The 21,331-nt window shown below is 38.8% G+C and overlaps 1 long non-coding RNA gene across 1 annotated transcript; it reads left to right on the forward strand.

Annotated features, from left to right (window-relative positions):
• The first annotated feature begins 2,496 nt into the window (after positions 1–2,496).
• On the forward strand, positions 2,497–5,461 carry LOC112180739. The gene is made up of 3 exons (XR_002928451.2): positions 2,497–3,967; positions 4,044–4,711; positions 4,813–5,461. It is a non-coding gene; the product is annotated as an uncharacterized LOC112180739 (long non-coding RNA).
• The last annotated feature ends 15,870 nt before the right edge of the window (positions 5,462–21,331 follow it).

The following is a 21,331-nucleotide window of genomic DNA, read 5'->3' on the forward strand; positions in this document are numbered from 1 at the left end:
ACATGAAGACATTAGGCCCTTTTATGTAACCTCTAGGGAAAGTGACGTTTTTGCAATGCCTTGGTGGATTTCTTGAGGTCTCTACATCTACATGTGCTCTGCTAGGTTTTTAGGACACTTTGATAAATCCTTACCTTTCAATTCTTGAAACCTTGAGCCTTAGCCCCACTACAACCCTTGATAAGACCTTCTTGATCCTTAAGATGGGACAGCCTTTGATTTGTGGAGATGAGTTACAAGAGTTGAACCTATGGCTTGGGTCCATCCGTGCAAGTAGTTGATATCCTTCATGAGATCTGTTCAAAAAAAAATTATATTCACAAAGTGCTTTTCGTTTCTTATATATGTGAGCTATTTGATTGCCTCAAAATATTTTCTCTCACATATAATTGAGTGATTATAAGCTTTTAAGCATTGTCTTGAATTCTGAGAGAAGAAAGAGTGGATATACATTGTGAGGATATGAATCATACTTGTTCGAAGCATGCTTAACAGAAACCATCACCATTATTACAACCAAGTCCTACTTGTGTATGTGTGGATTATATGTTTTAATTAACTCTTGAATATCTACATATTGATTCTTGGTTGAGTGCTAATCTTGATGTTGTGAAAGTAGGAGATTTCTGAGACAAAAAGTTGAAGGGCAATAGAGTCATTGTTTTTGTAGAGTCTTTAATTTTCGTTGAGTCTTAGTGTGTGTCTTAGTGTGATTTTGCTAAGGGACTAGCAAAAGCTAAGTGTGGGGGAATTTGATAGGAGCATTTTAATGCAACGTTTTACTTGCTTTTCCCTACATTTCTTGCGTTATTTCCTTATTAAAACCCTGTTTAGGAAAGTTTTCATTCTTTGATTGGGAAAGTTCCTATTTGTAGAAAGTTTCTATTTTAATAGTTTCTATTTATCATTTTTAGTAAGTTTCCATTTTCGGTAGTTGCCATTTTTCATTTTAGGAAAGTTTCTATTTTTCTTATTAGTTTCTATTTTTAGGACCTCCAAGCAAGTGGAAAATCTTGAGGAGGAAAATCAAAGTTGCAACCAAGTGGAACATCTTGAGGAGGAAAATCAAAGTTGCAAGCAAGTGGAAAATCTTGAGGAGGAAAATCAAAGTTGCAACCAAGTGGAAAATCTTGAGGAGGAAAATCAAAGTTGCAAGCAAGTGGAAAATCTTGAGGAGGAAAATCAAAGTTGCAAGCAAGTGGAAAATCTTGAGGAGGAAAATCAATTCAAGTTGAACAAGTGATAAACAAGTGGGAAGATATTTTTTACAAATTTGTCTAACATATCTAGCCCTTCATTTATGTTCATCTCCACCCTCCATTCTTCATTTTTTGGGCTATAAATACACTTCTCCTCTCACTCTCAAAATACAAATTCCTTCATCCATTTCATCTTCTTTGTCTCTCCATTTCCTCTCCATATTTCTTTTTCATTCTCTAGTTTTCTTGTTCTTCATTTTCAAGCCAAGAGAAAGAGAAGCCATGCAATACATCAATTTCCTAACCGCCATCCACCCTTGTGTCGTCCCTAGAAGATTGCTTGCTTTCAAGGATCTTCAAGTTCTTCGTCTCAAGGCTTTATCATTCATCTTCCAAGGTGTATTATATCCTTTCTCTTGTTTTCTTTGTTTGATTTTGTAAAACTATGAATTCTAGTTAACAAATAATGTTAAGGGCAAAGTTTAAAGCCCGTTTATATGTTTTGAGATAAAGTTGTGATTTCTATATGTTGATTTTTATGTTGCTTATGTGGGTTTGTTTAATTAAATTTGCATGATAGAAAACTTTTGTATTTTAATCTTATGTGGTTGCAAACACTTAGGGTTTTGATATAATTGGTGCTAGGTTTAAGAACATGAAATCGACTTTTCGTTTTGTGTAAACTTGAATCAAAGTAGTAAAGGTTTTGTGCAAAGACCGAATTTAATTAAAGAGGATTGCAATTAGGTGGACTTTTCCATACTAAGTTGTACACTTGAGTTGATAGCCTTTCTCTATGTCTAATGCGTTGAACATGTCATGATTGACTAGCTTTCTAGGGCTTGATTGCATGTTTGATAGGATTAATCTAGGTGCTTTCGCTTAGGTTAATTAGCATTGAAAAGTAAAATATGGGAAATCATTTCCTTTCGAATGTTTCACATGATCAACTCCTCTCTCATGACATTTAAAATCAACTATAGGAATTGTAATTGGATTTCTTGCATATGGATGTGGTTTTGATCTTTGTTCCTTGCGATCCACCCTTGTATATATATGTTTTTACATTTTCTTTATTTTATTTATCTTAATTTTCAATTCTATAATTCTTAAAACCCCCTCCCTTTTTATTTTGTTACTTGTATATATTTCTATTCTTTATTTTATTTTTGTAAATAATACTTTATTATTTTAATTCTTTATCTGTTTATACAATTGTATATATTTATATTCTTTATTTTATTTTTGTAAATAATACTTTTCTTTATTTGTTTCACAATTACAAGTGTACCCTCAATCCCCGGATAGAACGATCCCTATTTGCTTATACTACTAACGATATTTTAGGGTTAAATTATGCGCTTCCTTACAGCGCATCAGTCATGCATTTCAATCCGGTTAGGTATCTAATGCCTTTACCTAAGTGCATAAAGCTTGGAATGAAGAAATTATCTCTAAGTGATTGTAGTTCACAACCCTAACATGTACATATGATATGCTATCATGCTTCAAACAACCAAGGTTAATCAAGCCTTAATAATTTCTCATGTCATGGCAAATATTTATACCCAAATTGATTAAGTTTAAGCATCAACATTCAACTCTTGAACTAGCATGTTAAGGTGCTAAAGAAAAGTGCATCAAACATAGGTAGTTTCTGGAGAAAAACTAGGTTTTCCTAGGTTTTTCTTTGTTGTTGTTTTAGATTTCTGGGTTTTGTTTGAAGTGGGGAGTGATCCGCGCTTCACCTAAGTCACAGATCTAGGCTCAGGCTAACTCTTGCGTTTCTGATTTCAGATAGCGAATTTGAGGCCCGGGTTGACATAGCTCTAGGATGGAATCAAAAACCAAGGCTGGGGATGTGGGATAGTTATATCAATCTTCCACGAGAGAAGCGGAAGCAGATATTGACCGGTACCTAGCTCGTAGTAGTACCCGTGTGGAGTTAGCAGAGAATACCGGATCATCGACTAGGGTATTATCAGAAAGTAGCGAGGATACAGATGGAGATGAAAGTGACGACGCTGCCGGGGAGATGCAGCTGGTTACAGTAGCTATTCCCGAGGGTACACCTAAACCTAGGTACGTCTTAGTAGACAGGACCGTGTGCGACGAGCCCGAAAGAAGTATGACAATGAAGGAGATCATGGCGATGAGGCTGAAGTGGGGAATACCGGGCGAGGTAGAACTTAGGCCTCTCAGGGATGGGGAGTTGGCAGCGAATCCTCCTCCTGGATTGGTGGGGTTGCACGAGAACTAGCTCCACCAAGGGCTATCATTACCACTGCCCCGGTGCCTATAGTATCTCTTGCGGATGCTGAACCTGTCACCGGGGCAGTTGACTCCGAATGCCTGGCGGCAAGTGTTGAGTATGATGGCCATGTGGGACTTGTGCCAACAAGGCTGACCTACCATAAACAAATTCTGAGCCGTGTACCGAGTCTTATACTTGAGGAAGCAGTCTTGTCAATGTACCGTAATATTCACCGCCCGGGACTTCGAACCCCTAGTTACCGATATGCCCACCTCTCAGAGCAAGAGGTGGAGGAACAAAGTGCTTCTTGTTGGAGGACATTGGAATATTAGGAATAAGAAATGGTACCTAATGGGTACGTTTCAGGCCATCGGGAACCAGTCTTACTCCTTGTCCGAGGTCGAGAGAAAACGCATAGCCCGGGTATACGCTGTGTGGAGTGAAGAAGAAATGAGCTCATATAGGTTCATCCAGTACTCCATACTAGAAAGGCTAGGCCTATGGAGGCTCCCCGGTGAGGCTGATTTTTCAGTTACTACCTACATATGTATATTTTGTATTTGATGACTGACATTTCAGATTTCTTGCAGTGAAAGTGCTGAAGAGGAAACCCAGGAAAGGTAAGGAAGACGACAAGATGGATGACAATCAACTTATGGAAATGTTGATGAGCCAAGGAGAAGAAGCCTTTCACATTGACGTTAACTTAGCGTCGAAAGTTACAGGTCTCTCTATTGACGAAGTTCTTCTAGAGATCAGTGACCAAGAGTAGGGGAACCATAAGCCTGAAGCTCCCATTACCCTCGCCGAGCAGCCTGTTGCTGGGGAGATGGTGACTGTTGTCGATACTGGATGAGATAAGGCACCTGTGTCTGGCTCCTTTTCTTCCCGGTCAGCCGGAAGCGAGGACGTCTTGCTTCCTTGTGAGAAGAGAAGGCTCCACAAACACCGCCATCGGAGCCGGGATAATGAGGAGGTCACTTACACCGGCTGGGATGTCAAAGGGGCGGGGCTGAAAAGGCAGAAGAAGAGCTATCCGGTATCAGAACCATAGCCATCGCTTGCGCTTCTGTCCCTGGGCATACCGGTAGTCCCCAAGAAGCCTATCAAGCAGCTGTTGAGCGAGTACGGGGTTGCTGACGAGAAGTTCGTGCGTTCGATGCTGGCCGACCTAAAAGATATCAACCTCGACTGAGTACGAGCGAAGGACAACTCTCCCCAGGAAAATCGTCTTATTGCCAGGGAATCAATGATGCGGGTACTGAAATTTTTTATTGTTTAATGAACTTTGCCTGTACTATTAGTATGTGCTAACAGGGTGTTACATGCACTATTCAACGTGTACGCGATCGATGCTAGTGAGGAAGATACTCACTTGAAGGAAGAAGTTAGCAACCTCTCCGGGCAAGTGAAGTATCTTCATGGGGAGAAAGAGCGCGACTCCTTGAAGTAGATGGTAGAGTCCCTAACTCCCAAGGTAGCCGAGCTGGGGGCGGCCAAGAAGAAGATCGTGGATCTTGAGGGTGAACTTTTCGGGGCGATGAATAAGCTAGGGAGTGCCCGGGACTCCGAGAGGGAAGCTGCAGAATCTGCCAAGTCATGGAAGGATAGGGCAGATCATATGGAGGAGCGCCTTCCCGTTGAGAAGCAGGAGGCCGTTGCCGGGTACAAAGATTCTCAAAAGCTTATGGATATGTTACTCGCTGTTAAAGACAAGGCCGTAATTCTGAAGTATAAAGAGTGGGTGGCGGCCGGGTACCTGGATGAAGCCAAATTCATGCGGGGACTTCTTGAGAAGAAGAAGAAGGAACAGGAGGCTGCAGCCAAAGCTGGTGCAGGTGGATCCCAGAGTAATGCTCCTGAACAGTGGTGTTTAGGAATTAGTATATGTGTAATTGTCCTCTTTTTAGTAGAAATTACCCTTGCCTTGAACAATGGCTTAATTCTTTTTCCTGGTAGTCCTGGTTTTTTGTGAATGGGAATTTGAAAGGAATTACAATTTCTATGATTTTATACCTCAGTTTAAGCGTTTGTCCCTTGCATTACTTATTACTGGAATAGAGTAACTGATAATAGCTGCGTCCCAGGAACGCCCGGTAAGTGAAGGTAAAAAAATGTAAGAAATGGTCTGAATAATTCATTTTTCCATTCGAGTACCACATGGTGGCTAAAGCAACATAAGTACCTGATGGGTAGCTTGCCATAGCTGGATGGTCAAAAGCAAAAGCTAGGACAAGATGCTGCGGGAGATATTTGTAATAGTAACGGAGGTGCTGTTGATGCGCTAAAAAGCAAGCGCGCAATTTAACCCTGTAAAATGTCATCGTTAGTATATGGTAAATAGGGATCGTTCTATCCGGGGATTGAGGGTACACTTGTAATTGTGAAACAAATAAAGAAAAGTATTATTTACAAAAATAAAATAAAGAATATAAATATATACAATTGTATAAACAAATAAAGAATTAAAATAATAAAGTATTATTTACAAAAATAAAATAAAGAATAAATATATACAAGAAAACACAAATAAAGGGGGGGATTAGGATTCTTAAAATTAAAATTAAAATAAAGAAAACGTAAAAACATATATACAAGGGTGGAACGCAAGGAACAAAGATCAAAACCACATCCATATGCAAGAAATCCAATTACAATTCCTATAGTTGATTTTAAATGTCATGAGAGAGGAGTTGATCATGTGAAACATTCGAAAGCAAATGATTTCCCATATTTTACTTTTCAATGCTAATTAACCTAAGCGAAAGCACCTAGATTAATCCTATCAAACATGCAATCAAGCCCTAGAAAGCTAGTCAATCATGACATGTTCAACGCATTAGACATAGAGAAAGGCTATCAACTCAAGTGTACAACTTAGTATGGAAAAGTCCACCTAATTGCAATCCTCTTTAATTAAATTCGGTCTTTGCACAAAACCTTTACTACTTTGATTCAAGTTTACACAAAACGAAAAGTCGATTTCATGTTCTTAAACCTAGCACCAATTATATCAAAACCCTAAGTGTTTGCAACCACATAAGATTAAAATACAAAAGTTTTCTATCATGCAAATTTAATTAAACAAACCCACATAAGCAACATAAAAATCAACATATAGAAATCACAACTTTATTTCAAAACATATAAACGGGCTTTAAACTTTGCCCTTAACATTATTTGTTAAATAGAATTCATAGTTCTACAAAATCAAACAAAGAAAACAAGAGAAAGGATATAATACACCTTGAAAGATGAATGATAAAGCCTTGAGACGAAGAACTTGAAGATCCTTGAAAGCAAGCAATCTTCTAGGGACGACACAAGGGTGGATGGCGGTTAGGAAATTGATGTATTGCATGGCTTCTCTTTCTCTTGGCTTGAAAATGAAGAACAAGAAAACTAGAGAATGAAGAAATATGGAGAGGAAATGGAGAGACAAAGAAGATGAGATGGATGAAGGAAGATGTCATGAGAGTGAGAGGAGAAGTGTATTTATAGCCCAAAAAATGAAGGGTGGAGATGAACATAAATGAAGGGCTAGATATGTTAGACAAATTTGTAAAAAATATCTTCCCACTTATTTATCACTTGTTCAACTTGAATTGATTTTCCTCCTCAAGTTTTTCCACTTGGTTGCAACTTTGATTTTCCTCCTCAAGTTTTTCCACTTGCTTGCAACTTTGATTTTCCTCATCAAGATTTTCCACTTAGTTGCAACTTTGATTTTCCTCCTCAAGATTTTCCACTTGCTTGCAACTTTGATTTTCCTCCTCAAGTTTGACAAAGGTTGTTAGCAGATTTGGAGGTGAATTTCTGCCCTTTTATTCCTTCAATTATTTCTCCACTAAGAACTCATTATATGCCTTTGACTTCTTCATATGAAATGTTCCACTATGAGTGTAGATCATCCTGACAAATTTTCAGAGCTTTCATCCATGTGGTTGGGCCGAAAATGCTGCTGGACCTCTTACAGGTCCAGTTTTCCGGTTTTGCTTCTGTAGAGAATTGGGCTAATTGTTTGAAGGCCTTCCACTCATATTTTTCTCTGGCACTCTTCATAAGAAATGATCCTTTGGGTGTCTAGAATGGATCTGCAGAGTTTCAGCTCATTTCAAGTTCATTTGGTCAGGTGCCCGCTCCTTCTTCCTTGCTTGGCTCTGATTCTCCTAGCCGGAGTAAGAAAATATTCAAGGTTGACTTTTTAGTGCATTTTCATTCTTCTCCATCATTTCTAGGTAATTATGGACGTAACACTCATTTCTTCTTCATCTACTCCAATGTACCTAAAAATAGAAATTAAGTTAAAAATTGATTCGTTAAGGAATAATTAAGCAAAATGTGAGGAATTAACATTTAAAATATCACATTAAAATGCGCCTATCAAATTCCCCCACACTTAGCTTTTGCTAGTCCCTTAGCAAAATCAAAACACAAAACAAAATAAAGACTCAACAAAAAGTAAGTAAATGACTCTACTGCCCCTAACTGTTGTCTCAGAGACTCCAAACTCATGGCTTTCACGTTAACCACTTAATCAAAATCACATAGATAATTCCAAAGTTAATAAACGTGTGACACTCATATGACTAAGTAAGATATGGAGAACTTAAGTTATACAGTGAATGATAGCATGTTTCGAACAAGTCCAATCCAAACTCACAAGGCATACTCTCGATTTTTCTCTCAGAAATGGCTATGCTTAAAAGCTTCACACTCAAGTATATGCAAGAGAACAAATTGTAAGGCAACAAACAGCTTGCATATTTCATCAATAAAAGCATTTTGTGAAGAATTTTTATAGACCTCAAGAAATGACTAAGTGCACAAATGGACCTAAACCATAAGCTCGACTGCGTAACTGACTCCACTAACCAAAGACTGCCCATCTCAAGGATCAAGTCAGCACTTAAAACAGGTTGTAATGGGGCTAAGCTAGGGTTTTCGAAATGAAGATTAAGGATACAAAAAATCCTAAGGACCTAGCAGAGCATATAAGGACCACCTTATGTCATCATTTTTGCAGACCAAATATCATTGTTTTGGGCCAAACCTTCATTCTAACCAACATGGGAATGGACAAAGGCATAATTTTCAACTTTGAGCCTTCTACAAATTTGCAAGTCCAAAACCACACTTCAACATTTTCCCAAGAGTTTTCTTTTCAATTTTTCTTCTCTTTTGCCGCTTTTTCTTTCTTTCTTTCTTTCTTTCTTTTTTTCAAGGCAAATTTTTTTTTTTTTCTTGGATTTTCCCCACCCCACACTTGTCTTTCATCGTCACCCCTACATACTATGTCATGCTCTACTAAGTCCTTAAGACAAGGGTAGAGATATCCTGTACTAAGCTCATGGTAGGGTAGTGAGGGTGATGAAACAAAGGTTTTCAACGTAGGCTCAAAGGGGTTCATTCTAAGGAGTCCCACGACGGGCACAATTGGGGACACATGCTTGTTTGGCTATGGTGGTTACCCTAATGCCTTCTATCCTATCCAGGATCAGTGCATATTATGGCATACAAGTTTTGACAGTCACAACAGTCGAGTTCTAGTATTCTCTAGTCCATTAAAATCTATGGCACATGATCATTGGATTTTCAAAGAAAGATGAGGTTTTGCATATACAGCCATGAAATTCTGAATTTATCAATAAGCACTCGAAAAGAAAGTATTTTAGCTCAACAACTCACTTAGGGTCAAATGAATTAGACTTAATCCTAGCATGCTTAATGAACCAAGTTACAATCCTATCTCAAATCTTCATACAAGCATCACAATGTCGATTAACCACAGAATTCAATTAAGTCCTATTTTGATTGTGAAAACGTTCAGCCATGAATTCGGAGACATGTCCATCCTAGACGTTAGGAGCATCCTAAGACTCAAACACACAAAAACACTCTAAAACCAACATTTTTTTTTGTTTTTTTTTTTTTTTTACAAATTAATTTAATTTCAACACTTAGGTACGGGAACAGGGAGTCTCGATGTGCAATGGGACTGAAACAGCTACCCTTTTTCAAGACTATGTTTAATCCAATATACCTTAGTGTATCACAACATCAATTAAAAACACAATAAAAACACAATCCAACATCAACTATTTTTCATTTTTTTTTTATACTAACTACTAAAAACACAATAAAGCAATAATCCTTCCCCCATACTTAATTCATGCATTGTCCTCAATGTATAAACAAATATAAATCATGCAAAGCATAAATCAAGCATAGAAGAGAAAGTTAACAAAACGAAACCTAAAACAACTTAAAATTCATGAAAATAAAATAGAAGGAAGAGTTCAAGAAAGCAAATCTGCGTTTGATGGCTCCTCCACAGATACGGTTGAAATGGGTTGCCTCCCATGCAGCGCTTAATGTTTAAAGTCTTTCAGCCTAGACTTGTACCTCCATTTACTCCTTTGGAGGAGCGGTATGCGGGCGAGTGGCTGCCCTCTTGCTGGTTTCAGCTTCCTGAGGAGGGTCCTCATGGTGTGATGCAGTAGCGTCCTTGCGAGGAAACCCAGGAGGATAACTCTGCAAGTTATTGACTTCCTGAGCAAGCTTGTTTATTGCAGTGTGACAGCGGATCAAAGAGCAGTTCATCTTAGAGATGTAATCGATCATGCAATTGACTCTCCAATCTGTCACCATAATACCATCGCGGAGAGAGGAACGCAAATCATCAATCGAATCCGACAAGCTTTCCAGGGTGGCCATAGGCCGAGGAGCACGAGCAGCTGGTGAGGAAGAAGACTCTTTGGGATGCAGTCTGGGAGAGCGACGAGGCAGAGGAGGGGGACTGCGGGTACGCTCACGGATAGGACGATGGTCCCATGGACGAGTAAGCCCAGCTCTAGTGGCCGCTTGACGACCTTCTTCTTCCAAAGAGAGAACACGGCGTTGATTGACGCCCCTGCGAGGGGTAACCTTGGTTCGAGCCATGAGGAAGTAGAAGGAATTTGAAACTGCACGCTTAGACAAACCTTAGTAAAATCTGGAGGAGACAAAAAAGGATGTATATGTAAAGCACAAAATAGGGTAGAAATCTCAACAGGCACACGGTTTTAACAAAGCTTCTCCGGGAAGGAGAAGAGTTATGATAGTTCACGGCCCAAGAAACTCCCCCACGTGTAAATATTCCTTTCTTTTCCTGGATTTATGGCATGCTTTCGGCTATAGCTTGTCTGTCACGGATCCTCGAGATTCGTTTGATTCCCCCACGCGTCCTTTCTTTTCCTTGATTCACGGCAATTAAACCTGCTTTCGGCGGTAGCTTATCTGTCACAGCTCCTCGAGATCAGTTTGGTTCCCCCACGTGTCCTTCACGAGCCAACAGCTTTTCCGTGTTTTCGGGTGACTTTAATCCAACGCGTAGATTTAATCTCAGAGATCGTCGATCCAACGGTGGAGATCTGCTCACTCGTTCTATAAATAGGTGCATTCTGAGCGACTGTTCACTCCAAAAGAAAATTCTTCCGAGTTCCAGTCTTTCTCTCTCAACCCTTCAGCCTTTCTTTCGAAACTCAAATCCTTTCTTCATCAACATGGAACCACAAACTCTGCAACTAATGGAGCAACAGACCCAGCAACAAATCGAGGATGGAGGAAACAACCAAGCAGCCGGGACTAATAACCGGTGGGCTCCCACACCGCCTCAAATAAGAATCCTCAAGGGCCTTTACTATGATAAGGGTTTTAAGTACCCAACTCCAGAGCAGATTCAAGAGATCTGCCTCCATCTGAAACAGTATGGGCAGATCGAGGACAAAAACGTCTTCTTTTGGTTCCAGAACCTCAAGGCTCGTGAGAGGCAGAAGTTGAAGGAATTTCGGAACGTTCCGGTTGGTGGATCTCTAGATCTCAATTTTGGATCCACTAGTTCTACTGATGATGGTAGATCCATTGATCTAAACTTTGGGTCACGTGTCGGCTATGGTGTTGACCCATATTCCTCCTCACCCTTCAACACTAATACCAGTACTACCTCCTTTGGCACAACAGGAGGACAATCTTTCATGGAACAACGAGGAGGAGATCACCAGGAGATTGAAACCCTTCCACTATTCCCCATGCATGGTGAGGACATCTTTGGCAACATGAAGACTACTTCCGAGGGAGGTAGCGGCTATGGCGGTGACTCTCGCATTTCCCTTGAGCTCAGCCTCAACTCCTACAAAGATGCAGACATGGCTTAGTTTAGAGTATTATTATTATTTTTGTTTTTTTTTTTTTGTTTTTTTTTTTTTTTGTAAATAGCTGAATTTAATAAGACTGAATGAATGCAGTTTTTTTTAAAATTTTTTTTTTTTTTAATATAGGACTCAAAAATAAAAGACAAAAAAAAAAAATATATATATATATATAGGACTCAAAATGAAAGACAAAAATATAAATCTCTTCCCCCACACTTAAATATTGCATTATCTTCAATGTAATCAATTAAAAGCATGCAATGAAATAAGTAAGCATAGATAGAAGACATTTACGAAAACAAATCCTAAAATAAAAACTAAAGAGAAAAATTAAAAAAATAAAAAGAAATAGGGAAAGAGAAAGCAAATCTGATTATATTCTGAATTGGGTTGCCTCCCAAGTAGCGCTTGTATTTTACGTCTTGCAGCCAGACGGTACCTACATTAAATAAAGTTAGTAACTATAATTAACAAATAAATACAAAATAAAAACAAGTATAACTATTAATTACAAACTACAAGTATTAACAAGTATATTGTACATAAGACACAAGTTAAGTACTCAAGTGAGTATAAAACGTGAAAAGTATTTTTACAAGTTTAAAGTGTGAAACAACAAAATAATTTACACGTATAGAGTATTCACAAATATTTCTTTTGTTATAAACATTATTGATATCGAATCAAATTCCAAGCGGTAAATCAAGTGGACGTGCGGCCCAAGTATAGTCGCCTAGACACAAACTCCCTTTCAAATCGTTTGGGCAACCTTACTGAAATGGCCAGGAGGGGGAGGACGAACACGAGAGGAAAAATCCATTTTGGCATGAGCTACTCCCACATAGTGGTTTACGCCCATTTGCAAGCACTTCTGGATTCAAAAACCCGTCATGAACGTTGTCCCCTTCCTAGACACCATTCCACATAGGCTATACTTACTAAGATGAAAAAGTTCATAAGTGTAAAGACAGTTCAACAAGTGTTAATAAAGGCCGCCCTCAACCTTAAGGGACCTGAGCTAGGTACCAATAAGGGGTTTAGGCCAATATTAACAAAAGAGACTTCACCTATTCCTCTCAATTTACAACCTACAATTAAAATTCGTGTTCAATAATATAAATAAAAATTTAAATTAAGTTTTAAACAATTTATATACAACAAATATATACAATAAATGACACAATTTAACAAGTGATTTTTCAATCCCCGGCAACGGCGCCAAAAATTGATGCGCCTGAAAGCAAGCGCGTCATTTAACCCTGTAAAATGTCATCGTTAGTATATGGTAAATAGGGATCGTTCTATCCGGGGATTGAGGGTACACTTGTAATTGTGAAACAAATAAAGAAAAGTATTATTTACAAAAATAAAATAAAGAATATAAATATATACAATTGTATAAACAAATAAAGAATTAAAATAATAAAGTATTATTTACAAAAATAAAATAAAGAATAAATATATACAAGAAAACACAAATAAAGGGGGGGGATTAGGATTCTTAAAATTAAAATTAAAATAAAGAAAACGTAAAAACATATATACAAGGGTGGAACGCAAGGAACAAAGATCAAAACCACATCCATATGCAAGAAATCCAATTACAATTCCTATAGTTGATTTTAAATGTCATGAGAGAGGAGTTGATCATGTGAAACATTCGAAAGCAAATGATTTCCCATATTTTACTTTTCAATGCTAATTAACCTAAGCGAAAGCACCTAGATTAATCCTATCAAACATGCAATCAAGCCCTAGAAAGCTAGTCAATCATGACATGTTCAACGCATTAGACATAGAGAAAGGCTATCAACTCAAGTGTACAACTTAGTATGGAAAAGTCCACCTAATTGCAATCCTCTTTAATTAAATTCGGTCTTTGCACAAAACCTTTACTACTTTGATTCAAGTTTACACAAAACGAAAAGTCGATTTCATGTTCTTAAACCTAGCACCAATTATATCAAAACCCTAAGTGTTTGCAACCACATAAGATTAAAATACAAAAGTTTTCTATCATGCAAATTTAATTAAACAAACCCACATAAGCAACATAAAAATCAACATATAGAAATCACAACTTTATTTCAAAACATATAAACGGGCTTTAAACTTTGCCCTTAACATTATTTGTTAAATAGAATTCATAGTTCTACAAAATCAAACAAAGAAAACAAGAGAAAGGATATAATACACCTTGAAAGATGAATGATAAAGCCTTGAGACGAAGAACTTGAAGATCCTTGAAAGCAAGCAATCTTCTAGGGACGACACAAGGGTGGATGGCGGTTAGGAAATTGATGTATTGCATGGCTTCTCTTTCTCTTGGCTTGAAAATGAAGAACAAGAAAACTAGAGAATGAAGAAATATGGAGAGGAAATGGAGAGACAAAGAAGATGAGATGGATGAAGGAAGATGTCATGAGAGTGAGAGGAGAAGTGTATTTATAGCCCAAAAAATGAAGGGTGGAGATGAACATAAATGAAGGGCTAGATATGTTAGACAAATTTGTAAAAAATATCTTCCCACTTATTTATCACTTGTTCAACTTGAATTGATTTTCCTCCTCAAGTTTTTCCACTTGGTTGCAACTTTGATTTTCCTCCTCAAGTTTTTCCACTTGCTTGCAACTTTGATTTTCCTCATCAAGATTTTCCACTTAGTTGCAACTTTGATTTTCCTCCTCAAGATTTTCCACTTGCTTGCAACTTTGATTTTCCTCCTCAAGTTTGACAAAGGTTGTTAGCAGATTTGGAGGTGAATTTCTGCCCTTTTATTCCTTCAATTATTTCTCCACTAAGAACTCATTATATGCCTTTGACTTCTTCATATGAAATGTTCCACTATGAGTGTAGATCATCCTGACAAATTTTCAGAGCTTTCATCCATGTGGTTGGGCCGAAAATGCTGCTGGACCTCTTACAGGTCCAGTTTTCCGGTTTTGCTTCTGTAGAGAATTGGGCTAATTGTTTGAAGGCCTTCCACTCATATTTTTCTCTGGCACTCTTCATAAGAAATGATCCTTTGGGTGTCTAGAATGGATCTGCAGAGTTTCAGCTCATTTCAAGTTCATTTGGTCAGGTGCCCGCTCCTTCTTCCTTGCTTGGCTCTGATTCTCCTAGCCGGAGTAAGAAAATATTCAAGGTTGACTTTTTAGTGCATTTTCATTCTTCTCCATCATTTCTAGGTAATTATGGACGTAACACTCATTTCTTCTTCATCTACTCCAATGTACCTAAAAATAGAAATTAAGTTAAAAATTGATTCGTTAAGGAATAACTAAGCAAAATGTGAGGAATTAACATTTAAAATATCACATTAAAATGCGCCTATCAGCTGTGTATTCCACGGATGTCGGGAAACGACTCCATCCATGTGCCAGATGTAAAAGGTCGCGGGGTCTACCTCCTAGACGATCTTGTAAGGACCTGTCCATGATGGATCAAGTCCCCGGGGTTCTGGGTAAACCTGCTTCATGACCCAATCCCCTAATTTCAGTGTCCGGGATTGTACCTTGGCATCGTAATAACGAGATATTCTTCCCTTGTTTGCGAGGTTGTGCATGTGAATCACATCTCTTCTTTCCTCGAGCAAATCAACATCGAGCTGTAGGCCCTCTGAGTTGGTACCCGCGTTGAAGTATTCAATCCTGTGACTCTGGATTTGCGTTTCAATAGGGAGAACCGCCTCAGACCCAAAAGCCATGCAGAAAGGGTTCTCTCCGGTAGCCTCATTCGCCGTGGTCCTGATAGCCCATAGCACTTCCAGGAGCTAAGAATCCCAAAGACCCTTGGCTTCATCGAGCTTATTCTTCAGTATCTTCTTGATTATCTTGTTGACAGCCTCGACCTAACCGTTGGTCTAGGGGTGAGCCGGGGATGCATAGAGGATTCTAGTGCCCAGGTTCTCGGTGTAAGCCCTTAGTTCATCATTGTCAAACTGGGTGCCATTGTCCGGGACTCCGAACCTATAGTAGATGTTTTTCCACAGGAAGTTTTTCACTTTCTCCGTGGTGATAGCAACAAGAGGTTCTGCTTCTACCCATTTTGTTTGGTAGTCAATGGCTACAATGACATATTTGAATTGTCCCACTGCTGTAGGGAGCTTACCGATCAGGTCCAGGCTCCATTGGCAGAATGGCCAAGGTGCAAGGAGTATGGAGATAGCAATGGGCAGTGTCCTTGGGATGTTTGCATACATTGGGCATTTGTGGCAAGAACTCGATATTGTTTGGGCTAGGACCAAAATGGTTGGCCATAAGTATCTTGCCCTCAGGGTCTAGTGTGCAAGAGACCAGGCCCCTGCATGGTTACCGCATACACCAGCGTGTATGTCCTTCATTACTTTGTGGCCTCAGGTGTCACACACTTCAGGTTAGGGAAGCAGTGACCTCTCCTGTATAACTTTCCATTCATGATCATATATCGAGCTGACCTTAATTGGAGTTGTCGGGCCTCAACCTTATCGTCTAGGACCAGGCCGTCAACCATGTACTTCAAAATTGGATCATTCCAGGAGGTAGTGTGGTCCACCGTGAATATTTCTGACACCGTTTTAAAAGTGCTCGACTTTTCTAGTATTTCTACCTTGGTAGCCCCGTAAGCAGGATTTGGAGAAGTTGCTGCAATCTTAGCAAGGGAGTCTGCCTTGTCATTTTTTTTCTCTGCGTATTTGAGTGATGATGTACAAGGAAAATATCTGAACCTGTGCCCGGGCTAAGGTCTGGTAAGAGGATATGTGGGGCTTTTTTGCTTCAAAATTACCACTGACCTGGTTCACAACTAACTAGGAATCACTAAAGATATGAAGGTGCTGGACTCCCAGTTCCAGGGTGATTTGTAGACCTGCTACGAGTGCCTCGTATTCTGTGACATTGTTAGATGCCTTGAAGGCAAACTTAAGGGCGTATTCGTAGACTTGATTGTCCGGGTTAATTAGCAAGATACCGGCGCCACTTGTCTTTTTGTTAGATGCGCCATCAACATACAATCGCCAAGTGCTTGGTGGGGGTGGGTCCAGGGCTGGTTGTTCAGGTGATCCAGGGGGTGGATCATGAGAAGGAATCAACTCAGAAATAAAATTTGTCGCTGCTTGGCCCTTAATAGCTTTCCGGGGTTGGTACTTGATGTCAAACTCCCCCAATTGGATGGCCCATTTAATTAATTTGCCCGACGTCTCTAGCTTCTGCCAAACCTGCCTCAATGGGTGATTAGTGAAAACGGTGATTGAGTGTGCCTGGAAGTAATGTCTTAGCTTCCGGGCCGATACCAAGAGGGCTAATGCTATTTTTTCAATGTCTGGATATCTGGATTCTACACCAGTGTCACTTTTTCCAGCGAAGTACACCGGGTACTCGCAATTGGAATCCTTCCTAATTAGAGCGAAGCTCACGACTGTCGAAGATGCCACGAGATATATGTAAAGCATTTCTCCTGGAACAGGTTTGTAGAGTAGAGGTACCTCTGCCAAGTATGCCTTTAGGTCAAGAAAAGCAGCTTCGTGCTCAGTGGTCCAATCTATTACCTTGACATGCTGGGTTTTCAGCAGCTTGAAGAAAGGAGTACACTTGTCTGTTAGCCTGGAGATGAATCTTGACAGGGCGGCTACCTTACCTGTAAGGGATTGGACCTCGTTCCTGTAGGTTAGGGTGGCGGTTTACGCTTCTCCGATGCCTGAGTGAGAAACTAATATATATGTAGATCAAATAAATAGTGGATAAATGAGTTATTACCCGTAAAAGATGGCTGTACAGATGCTTTAATACTGTAGCATGGGAAAGGAGTTTTCCCTATCTTCGATGTGGACGCAGGCTATTCTCCTGATGCCTTATCAGCCCTCTGTTGTGTAATCAGATGGGTTGTGCTAGCCATGCCCCTGGCCCTAGGTGCCCGGGGTGACATCCCATATGAGCCCCGCCATGGTGGGTCGTGAACCCGGCTCTTGGCATAGTACCTGGGAGTCCCGATGGGCCCCAGCCAATATTGCCAAACCTAGTGAAGACTTCCCTAGTATGTACAATTGTGATCTCTTATATTGCAGAACAAGGAAGAGCAAACCAAGGAATGGACAGTAGCATCTTTGCGAATAAGTTGTGCCTCATAGCAGTTTTAGCTTGCTCATTCAAAACATTCAAGTAATATCTTAACTTTGTTTATTTCCAGTAGAGAAGCAGAAACTCTCACTTGTGGGTTGTGGAGAAGCATTATTTTTTTAACAATTTTTATGTGCTTTGACATTCCAATTAGTCAATTAGATGTTTGATAACTAATGAGGCAGTCAGCTATGTTTAGAAATAGGAAGTATTGATTGAAAGTTTTTGTTTGTATTCTTTTAGCAGGGAGAGTATCTTACTTTATTTATGTTTGATAACCAAAGGCCAATTTTTAACTCATTGTACCAATTATGCAGGGCTGCAGGCATATGATAAAAGGGAAGAGTTAAGAAGTTTTCATTGCATTTAGAAAAGCATTGAAGTTCAAGTTCGCTGCATATAAGTTGTATTAATAATTTGCTTTTGTTCTAAGTTGTAATTGGGAATGATTTTGGACTTTTGATATATAGTCCCTACACTTTGTATTCTCCGTCTTTTTTTTTCAATACATTAAACCAGGCGTGGGGATGAGCCTTCCAACTAGGTTGGGTTCCAAACCCCTTAAAAAAAATTGTATCTTTAAAGATTCTTTTGTTAATAAAGCCAGGCCCGGCCCGGAAAAGCCTGCAAGGTCTGCCTTATATGGACGGGCTTGGATCTTGTAATTTATAATAAAGTCCGGCCCAGTCCAGCCCAGCCCGCTATTTTTTGTAACTATAGCAAGGCCCCACCCCCTCTAAGCCCGCTATGAATGGGCAGGGCAGAGTAGGGACGAGGCCTACATCAGTGTGTCAATATGGACTTTCAATGTGAAGTCTAGTATGGGAAGCTTTCTTGTAATCTCTACCTCCATGGTAGCTGATTATTGAAAGTGTTTCCACAAATCATTGTAATTGATTAATTATTTAATGAAGTTCTTATTTGATAAAAAAAAAAAAACTAAAATATATAAAAATTACATTTTATTGAGATGTCAAAGACAAGAACCCAACTGAAATTAGTATCAAATAGATTACCGAAAAGAAAATTAGTTGGAATCATTTTTTTAAATTGAGAGAATAACTTAATCAAATTAATGCTAAATAGACTTCCAAAAAAGAAATAGAATTGACAAATCCATGTACTTTGAGCCTTTGCTCTTTAAAACAGTTTACTCTCTCACTTTTTAAATTAAACAGTTTAGTTCTTATTTTCTCTAATACTCACAAAATATGTCTAAAATGACTATTTTTCTCCTCACTTCCTTTTTGTTTTTCTTGGACTATAATGAGCTGTGGTACTTGGATAAGATTAGTTTGTTTTCCCTCTAATATCTCTATTCTTAAGTGTTTGTAGTCTCCAGTCCTTTTATAACTGTAGATCTAATGCATTTAACTTCTACTTAAAAAAAAAAAAAAACTAGGAGGAAAAGATCAGCTTGATTTGCGACTGAAAAGAGAAAGAGTGAGAACTGTCTTGGGTGTTAGGATACCCTTGTTGTCTAAATTCCACCGGATAGATGTGAATTGATGAAATAGTTTGCATTATAATGATGAGAACAAAGAATTATGTAATTAATTATGGAGAAGAATCTGGACTACTAATAATCTGCAGTCAAGGGTTTGACAGACTCGCTGTAGCTGACTGCCGTACCACTACTTTTCCATATACCGTCCAGGGGACCAAGATTTTACACGGATTGACATTTTGACATTTCTAGTTCTTTCATTTCAGAGTCCATCCTATAACCAATCCAAGACTTCTTAGTTCTGATTGCCTTATGTAATAATTCATATGCACAATGCATATAGTGACGTTAGCAGTCTATAATGAAATGATTTCACATGCACAATGCATATAGTGACGTTAGCACTCTATAATGAAATGATTTGAATTAGCTTCAATAAGAAAAAAAAAATTGTGGACATCATCAGTTTGATAATTATATAATATATACTTCAACAATTAGCTGAAATCGTTTTGTTTTTTTTTTCAACGAGTAACTGTACAAACTTGATTATATAATTAACATATACCTAATCATAGATTCCACATAATAAAGTAATCTGATATTCACATCTAAAACTAATTAGCAATGGATGGAATAGCCTAAAGGCCCTAAACTCTTATAAACTCATAGGCAATGTCCCATTTTTCTCATGTGGGATGTATACATTCTCAACACGCCCCTGCACGTGTGGCGAATTTTCAAGTCATACACTTGGAACAACTTTGGGTGACGTGGAGCCCGTGTGGCCGTTAGACATGCACACGTGGGTAACCCGCTTTGATACCATGAAAGATAGATGAATAACAGAGAGAAGTCTGGGAAAAACTCACACACCGAGAATCCATTGTATTGTCGTATTTATATTACATCATACACAAGCTATAAGGTAAATATTAAACATAAAGATTTACAAACAGATTTATAAAGAACTAAACGTGGGCAGCAAATAGACTTTGCCTCCAAGCTTAAAATCAACTAAAAGATTTGGACTTGCAAGGAACGAAGACTCTGTTCATCACCACATATTTGGCAGATGTGAATGAAAGGAAACGCACAGCTTGTAAACTCAAATCTAATAAGGACAGTTTGTAGGTGTTGGGTATTTGACAGTTCATTTTCCTGTCCAAATCGTAACAAATTCAAACTAGATATGGTTTGTGTCAATCTAGATATGCATGTCGTTAACAAATTTGCCAGCTTTATTTGATTTTTGGACAATCGGACCCATTCAGTATTTTAGGATAACAGTCTCTATCGTTCGCTGTATTTTTATAGCTATGGTTGCGTCATATTGAATTGATGTTTCTCAACAGTTTAGGTTAATTTCATGTCCTCTTTTAATTAATTAAATGCTTTCACGCTCAACAAGGCTTCTAGCTTGCTAATGAAATGGATAAAATGCTACTGTTCTAGACATTTTGGTGGCTTGAGCAAAAAGTAATTGAAACTAGGGGTGGGATTTGAGAACCGGGAACCGGTGGAACCGCGTCGAACGGCGCCGGAACCGACGGTTCGGTTCGGTGTCTTGTTTAGACAACGTCCATTTTTGCAAGATCCGAACCGATTAAAATGGAACAGTTCGGTTTCGGTTCTGGAAAAAGCTTACCTGCATAAACCGATATCAAGTACATAATCACCATATATTAATTATATTGAAGCCTTTTATATAGCCCTCAGTTCCTCCTTTTCAATCAAAGCCATCAGATGCAACCGGAGTACTGCCCCCAACCCTCAAATCAGTTCTTCCCCAATTCAAAAACTCAAAACCCAGAAAACCATACCCTCCTCAGTTCATCTGTGAATCTACTTTCATCTACTTTCAATCATTCAATCATTCAGATCAATCATTCAATCATTCAAATCATCATTCAAACCATACCCTCCCAGTTCATTTGTGATATTTGATTACTGGACAGGAAGTATGTCATTTGCAATAGCCGGAAAACTGGAAAAATGAATATTTTCATTGCTGTGTTCAAGAACCGAAAATACTGAAGAACCGATCCGAAACTTACGGTTCGGATTATAAACGGTTTCTTACCTGAAAACTCTCCAAACCGAACCGGAATATGTTCTTCGGTTTCGGTCTCGGTTCTTGAAAAAAC

Source organism: Rosa chinensis, chromosome 7 (assembly GCF_002994745.2).
Source record: "Rosa chinensis cultivar Old Blush chromosome 7, RchiOBHm-V2, whole genome shotgun sequence".
Classification (NCBI taxonomy): Eukaryota; Viridiplantae; Streptophyta; class Magnoliopsida; order Rosales; family Rosaceae; genus Rosa; species Rosa chinensis.